Below are 9051 nucleotides of genomic sequence, written 5' to 3'. Positions count from 1 at the left end.
TGTAGTCGATCTTGAAGTATTTTCATTTTCAGATGTCGATTGTAGAGTTTTTTCTGTAACATAATATGTTTTGCTATGATTTATGTCAAGTTCTGATATTTCTGTAGTCGATCCTGAAATGTTTTCATTTTCTGATGTCGATTCCGAAGATTCTTCTGTAATATAAGTGATGTCATATCTGTTGTCAAGTTTTGATGATATATCCGTAGTCGATTCCGAATTTTTTTTTGTTATATTTACAGTATTGCTATGATTATTTTCATGTCCCAATATTTCTGTAGTTGTCTCAGAAATGTTTTCATTTTCAGCTGTAAAGTTTAAAAAAACGTCTTTATTTGAATTGTTCTCATGTGTAGTAGTTATTCTGTCGTTATTTAATTCTGTTGTTCCAATACTTTCGTTTGGATCCATAATATCTGTTGAACTGGTTGACGTATCGGAAGTAATATGTGTTTGTATATTTTCATTATCGTTGGGTATAATACCGGTAAAATATATTATTTGTGGTCCAACAGTTGTTTGAGTATTATCTTCACGATTAACTATATTAGTTACCGCAATGGACATTTCCGGTGATAGATCTCCTTTTGTATCGACCGTTCTATCGGTGTCTTCCTGGATAGTGGTACCTCCAAGTGTCGATGATAACGTAGTAGAGAATTCATTTTCTTCGTTCGAAGTTGTAGTAATGATTTCGTAATCGGAAACACTACCTAATTGATTGGTTACACTTTGAGGTGTGTACTTAGAAAATATAATTTTTTTTGATTGTTTCGTTTTTTCACCTGTAGCAGGTGCATGTTCATTTACATTTCCTAGTGTGAATATTCTTTGATCAATTGGTATTTTGGTTAAATGTGAGACTTCTGTTGTTGTACCAACAGTCGTGATAGTGTCTAGTGGACATTTACAACGGCATATTCCATTGTCGCCAACCATTGATAATGCTTTAGATATCCGATTTAAGTCCTCGTAGATTTTATTGAATTTGCCCTTCATTTCTACACAATCAACAATCGTCGTTTCTTCACGAAGACCCCGTTTATCTCGATTAAACTGAACATCTAATCGATTTAAACTGTTGTAAAGCCTTTTTATTTCATACATAAGACTTTTTAATCTGTTATTTAATTCACACGTGACTGATATTTCTTGTTTATGGACGTTATCTGAAACCGCCTGAAAATGACTATTATTATATGGTTGGGATACATTAGATATTGTGCTAAAACTCTCTGATTTGAATAGATTTTCGACGTTGAGTGGTGATCGTAATGTTCTATTTAAATTATTACCAATATTTGTATCTATACCTGAAATATTTAAATCGTCGTTGATAATAAGAAGTCAGTGTGTTATATATAATATTTTAAAGTCAACTAAGTATTATAGGACGTACCTTGATTAAAAATATCGCGTGTAGCGTAAAATGTTAATAAACCGAGGAAAGTTGTTGAAATTAATATTAATAAAATAAAGCATTTTCTTTTCCAAAACGGCATATTATTTTCATACAGCAATTTCAATGTGGAAGAATTGATATTGGACATATTTCTATTCCTATGTAGATGAACGAACTATATTAAATTACGCCTAGAATATTTGCATTTAGAATATTTCTGACCTGTACTGTTGTTGAATCACTTTGGCGTTGATGTGGATTTTCTTCAAATACAACTCATAAAAATTTACACTTTAGTACTTCATAATAATTTAACAATAAAAACAATTTAACATACTATATACCTATTTTAAACATTTTATAAAAAAATTATATTATAAATTAAAATATATTTGTTATGGAACTTCGCATATTTCACGATGATAGTTGTTTGGTGAATACGTATAAAAGACTGAGGGCAGTTATGTGCTGAACCGACACTTGTTAGTAGCATATAATATTTTAAAAAAAAAAGATCGAAAAAAATAACTATGCATATATCATGTTAATAGAAATATTGCTTCATTCATTGAAGCCTGAATTTGTATTAAAATGCTTTGCATCGCATTAATTTTATGTAATTACTGTTGTCGGGTGTTTTGAAAATGGACAGTAACAATATGCATACATATACTATAGAGTATAGAACATTGCTAAGGAATTTTTTTCAAAAAAAAAACAACAGTTTTGTTTTGGTTCATATAATACAAGTATATTCCAATTCTCGCACCAATATACCTAGTACAATATTTATATAAAATTATTATGGTATTTATTAAATTTATGAAAATTTAAAAATATTCTAGATTTATAAACTAACACATCAAACGATATGTATTGTATGGTTTTTTACAAATTATATAACGTGCGTGAAATGTGTAACACGCTTTTAAACTCTGCGGGGTATAGTGGTCATTGGTACCAATATAGTTTCTTAATAACATAAATTATATGATAATATTATGTTTTAATATTTTAAATTTTAATACATTTGATAATTTTTCATCAGTATATAATAATAATATATTTGTATGCACCTACATATGAAATGCAAAATGTATACTTCGTTTATTATAGAACAATAAGTTCGATTTACACATAGACAAAAATTGGGTTGAATTGTAGCCTGCTAGTATTGTATAGGTACTAAATAGTAAATAGTACCTACTGGTTCAGTGATTCTACTTACGATCTACCTACCAACCTACCTACTTTATATTAATACAACTTAAACTATTCTTTGACATAGAAAGACATTTTTTATGACGTATTTTTATTTATTGATATCAAGTACTGTGCGAGAGCGATCAATATATCATACAGAAAAGTGCGATTCACAAAATATAATTTTAGGTAAATTGTTACTATCAGCATTTAGACTTAGGTTACATTTTTCATCACTATTTTTTAATATTATGTATTGGAAAAAATCGATTAACTATAATATTATTAATTAATTTACGGTATGTAGTTACGTACGGTATGTACGGTAGGTACGGTATGTATATAATTACATTGTTTCTAATATGTTATAGGTACGAGTCGTAACATTAAAATAATTTTAATGAATAATCAATTTATAAAATTACACTTGAAGTCTGGAAATGAAAAAAATACAAATTTTAACAATAAAGCCTCTAAAGATTTTTATTTAGCTTCATTCCAGCAGGTAATACTTACAGATTTATATAATTATATTTATTATTAAACTATAGTAAAGCATAATAATACAGGTTACTAGGGGTAGTATGAGTAGTTGGAAAAATTAGTTACGTATAATGAATTTAAAAACATGCTACTTATTTAAATTTAATTAAGCCACTAGATAATTTAGATAGGTCGTTACAGTGCAGGGTGATGTGTTTATCGAAATCTTTATTACATTTTTTTAAACAATTTTTATAATAAAGGAAATTCTTGTTTGTATTATTATTATTAGTTTTTTAACAAGAGCCATAGATTAAAACCGATTATTATTACAATACATTTTACAAGGATATTATTATCTAATAAAAATTTAAATTATTAAAAAGTTATTTATTTTTCCCTTACTTAACAAACATTTACATTTTAAAAAATAACAGTAATTTGATCGATTGAAAATATAATTTACCATTTATATATAAAAAAAATACATATCAAGATGTATACAATATAAAAAAAAGGTTGGCAAGTGGATGTCACTCTGCTGTACAGTAGGTTACAAGTGGGTCACTGTAATAGATGGTATTAAATTTGAATTCAATGATATAATATTATTGTGTACGAAAAACGATTCTGAGCGAAGACTGTATGTCAACCTATAATATTACTATTGGTAGTCATATTTTATGATATTATTGTAAGTAAAGTAATTAATTTTAGTATTGGGCATTAGTATTTACTACAGTAGATTAAATTCATTTTTTCCAAAAATTTAAATTTGAAAATGTCATTGTGTATAATATTAAATATAATAATATAGTACCTAATATAGTACTTACTATAAAAGTTTCATATATCCACGAATAATATTTTTAAATTACAACGGTGCGTAAGTGATTTTAGACTGTTTTGTTTTTTGACGTTCATAAATCATAATAGAGGAGATGTATATGTGTATATAAATAATATTGTGTATCAGTATTATGTTATATTAATATGATATAAGTAATACTACCTACATATATATTACAGTATAATATGATGTAATGTTAATATATTATAAATTATAATGTATAATGTAAAGACAATATGTGCCATGCAGCAGTGCAGTGCAGGTTCTGATCAGTTTATCAAACACGTCTCTTTTTAAAGCTCTGCTTATAATGTTTAATATTTATACTCCCCCCCCCCCCCAAGCTGTATTTCTAAACAATTGTATACTGTTAAAAACAAAATTACGAAAAAAAATCCTCGAATTTTCTGAAAGTTATGACTTCCCCCCCTAATCGTGTTTCTGGAGCTGATGTTTGTATTCGAGCGTTTGACATATTATTATATATAGTAGCCAAAGTAAACGGAGACATGACAGGTCTTATGATATCATATATTATACTTGTATGTATATAAGTATTACTTCCACTTCTATGTATATATTCTAAGTCTCAATCTATGACAAGTATGGTACAGCACTACAACTTACAGCCCTCGCAATGGCCCACCTGGCCACTCCCGTATTGATGATGTTTGGTATTGAAGTCACCATAGCTTCGACTTAAACAAAAATAATATAATACATAAGTAGTAATTACATCATAGTTTATAAGCCGTCGCAATTAATCCGGACAAATCTGGTAGATAGGTTTTTGTCGGATTAAGCGAAATTGAGCAAAATAAAGTGAAATCCGGATTAAGCTATGTAGGATTTTATGGATAATATTTTATTTGGTTCCAATAATTTTAACCTCACATGTTATTGAAGTAAACTACAGTAAATAGTTTTTGTATTGAATAAATTATTAAAAGGTTGCTAGACGAAAGCAACCTACTGCAGAAAACAAAAGATTAATATATAAAAAAAAGTTTCTATACGTAGAATAAAATATAATATTAATACGATTGATTTTAAGTAATTTGAACTATTTACTAAACGTGTAAGACGAACGATTTCCCGAACATTTTGTCGCATATATTATCATATTTTCATAATAATATAATATATTGTAATATAGTTACGTCTTTTACTTTCCGGCCGCTGCGGACTTGTCTGCGGTCGACCTTATGTGAAAATATACGGAAAATAATATATTTTCAAGTACCTACCTAATACCGATCTATATAATCATTTATTCGCAATTTTTATCAAAAACTATATTATATACCAATAACTAATGAGTATACAAGTATACTACTATACTCAATGAATGATTTAATGATTAAACTTATACACAATTATTATTGACATATCACGTAGACACTTTATTCATATTATTATGTTATATACCAACGTGCTACGCAATGCATTACACTTTCCACTAGGTAAAGGTCGTACCACCTATTGTGCGGTTATGCCTATAATTATATTATTAACTATTGTACAATCTACTGTCAAAACACATACCGTCGACAAGTGATTTCCAAGTACAGTAATAGATACCTGTTACAAGATTTGTTCAGATTAGGATATTACAATTCAAGTCAATAATTATAGTATAATATAATTATACTATATTATAGTTGTTAAGTCTGTAAAAATTGATCTATTGTTTATACACTCGACAATATGAAAAAAAACAACAATATATTTTTTTTTTATTCATCAAACAAAAACAATATGAAATAAATACCTATAATATATTGAATATAATTTCAAAAACGAAAACAATTTTGGAAACAGTTGCCGTTATTATACAATTTTGTATGTTCAAAAAAAAGGTAGAACAAAAAAGAAAAAGCCTACATTTATAAAGTGAATATTATTTGAGATAAGTAAAGGAAATTTAATGAGAAAAAAAATACGACGGACAGGAGACACAATAAACAAGGAGGGGAGGAAACGAGATGGCGATTTGGTGCGGATATGCAATGTTGTGGCCACTAGTCACCTCTGCACGTTCCCACGACCGGTCCCCCAGGTTGACGAGTGTCCTCCCCTCCTTTGTGTCGCCGTCATCCTGTCCGTCGTCTTCGGCCCAAGTGGGCTTTGCTAGTATCAGCTTCGGATGGTTTTACACCCGCAGCAGAACAACACGCGAAAAACGCGTTTTACACTTTTCCACGTCGATTTTCTACGTGGAGAAACGCGTTTTTCGCGTTCTACTGCAGGGTCCACCTTGCCGATCAGCTCACCAATACTATCCATCACAGCTAATTCCTTGGCTGCTCAATGTCGCAACATAATACGTCTTCTGCAGCAGGCAACACTACGTCGTCAAGAGGTCCGCCCTCGGAAGTCGGAGTTGGGTCGACAGTCCCCAACTCCGAGGGTGGCGCGTCGCTACCCGACTGCGCATAACTGCAGGTGCAGGATGATACAATGCATTTGTCCTGAACTACTGATGAATCTTTCGAACCGTCGTTTTCTTGGACCGTGTAGCCAAGTGGTGCTGTCTCGGGGATCGGAGCTGCAGGCTCAGACTCTGCGAGAGACAGCGCATCGCCACTAGGCAATTCACTGTGCAAGACAATTAGCTCCTGAAAATGTTCTTCGTTCTCGTCGGTTGCGTCTTCTTGTGGAGCGTCTCTTCGGGCTCTGACCCTGGGGACTGCACGTCGCCACTGGAAGCCGTATCCATAACAGTGGAAGACAAAAGATATGTAACTACTCGTATGAGGTTTTCGACGTCGCTTTCATCTTCATAACGGTGATCCATTATGCCAACTACAATTAGTTCGAGAATTTCGAGTAATGCGTCCTGTATATCGTTGCTGTTATTATTGACAGCTATTTTTTATTTGAACGTAGATATATATGTGTCAGTTTTAATTGAGAATTGCTAATGAGCTAAATACAAGTCTTCCAATACAGAGACCAATTCGAAAATCTCTCAGGCGACGACGTGTATCTAAATATTATATAGCCAGATAGTACGTTCATCGTTCATCGGCCCGCAGCATTAAATTTTCGAGCACGATCATTTTTCTAAAGACCATTATTATTAGGTACCTAATATTCTGGTATTACGATTTGTATTATTCTGTACTTGATTAATTATACTTTTAGGCTTAGCCACTCAGAATCTTAAAGTTAGTTTGTTTGTTAAGTTAAATAATATATAACTGGTAATATTATACTTGTGTCACCTTTTTGATTTAATCCTAATTGAATATTATACACTTTTTGTGTGTGATTCATGACATTTTGATATTATCTTCAAGGCCGCAGTTGGAACAAATTTTCGGGAGGGGTTTAAAACTAAATTATATATTTTCATAATATAAAAACCAACTAAAAAAGTAATGTATATATTATAATAATTATCTAAATAAGGTTTTCTATGGATTACCTACATGATGTGTGATAAAATGTGTATTTTAAATTAAATATTTTTATAGTATAAAGTCTAGTAGTCTTTTTTTTTTTTGTTAAACAATCTATCACATCATCTGGATTGATTTCAATTTGTCTATATGTAAACTACTACACTCAAAAGAGCTTGACGTGTAAATGCCCTGTCACGGTGTCACACAGGCATCCGATCCGTCAGGACATCCGTGTACTAGGAAATACGAACTTATTATTTTTCAATGCATATTTCATTTACACTCATCCGCTCTGAATCCGGTCTGAGCTTTCCGAGATCACACCGATGTACTTGGTCTGACGAGTTTCGTTAATAGTTTTATTTAATCTTTTCGTGGTAGAAGATATACCTACGTTCTTGTGATGATGTCGTAACTGGTAATGTAGATCATAGTTTCAAAAGAAAATATATAATTGGAAGAAATTCATAATTTAAATGTAATCATATTACAATAATGTATAATCTTACGTTTTATAGCCAAATTCGGGTAAAAAAGGCAATATGGATTTAGACAATACTGTTCAATAAGTTATCGCCATCCGTCGATAAATTGTTTGTTACTTTTATATTATATTTATATATATATATATATATAGGCATAGCAAATGCCAACAAAATTTGTATTCGCACTATTATATATTTATATATAATATAATATATTATTATGTGTAAGATATAAGATATGAGACGTACAAATATAATATAAACACAAATACAAACATAATATAGGTACAGTTATCATATTATTAGGGACATAATATGGTAAATTATAATAATTAATTTAGTTTCATAAACTAAATGAATTAACTAAAAAAAGTTTCGGGGGATTTGATCCCCCCCCCCCTCATACGCCCTTGATTATTTTGCATGTCGAGTGTTATAAAACAAATTTTTTTTAGTTTTTATAAGCAAATCTAATATTAGGTACATTAAATGGAATAAAACTGCTTTCCGAATGGATTGCATGTACCTAACCGTCAAGAATTTTCACAGCGTCCGTAATTATTGATATTATGAATTGTGGATTGATACGTGGTTGACTTTACTTTAGCTGTAAGTTTCTAAAACATAAAAATATATTATACAATTTGAATTCAATACTTATTAAACGTTTTCCGTGTTGTTATAAAATTGAAAAAAACTTCCGGTAACCATAGATATAATTAAATATACTATGGATGTAAATTGTAGGTTACGATTAATTCTGATAAAAAAATGTGAATATGAACGTTTTTATATATTATACACAAACAACGACGACTAAGTTACTAACAATCAAAAAAATGGAGTACTCGCTCAGTCACACATAAAATCAAATGACATTAGTTTGTCATAAATATTTGTATATTTAGGTATCTAAGGTTAGGTCCTATAAATCTATCAATCTATCTATCTAAGGTATTCCTATATTACCTATATTAATTATAAATCGTAACTATTTTGAACGTATCTTGGTTTATTATTAAATATAACGTGCAAAGAACGTTTTTAACGTTTGTATAGTTGCTTTCCTCTTTGGTATAAATTATAGTTCAATTTCTGTTTCTATATAGGTATATGAAATATTATGTAAGTGCCTATAGTTGTGATTTTATATTCACAAATGTGTGAAAAAATTTAAGAAACTAAATGTCAACTGCAAAATTATAGGTTAAATCTATAAAA

This window comes from Metopolophium dirhodum, chromosome 2 (genome assembly GCF_019925205.1).
Source record: "Metopolophium dirhodum isolate CAU chromosome 2, ASM1992520v1, whole genome shotgun sequence".
NCBI classification, from domain to species: domain Eukaryota; kingdom Metazoa; phylum Arthropoda; class Insecta; order Hemiptera; family Aphididae; genus Metopolophium; species Metopolophium dirhodum.
This window is presented reverse-complemented; position numbering follows the sequence as displayed.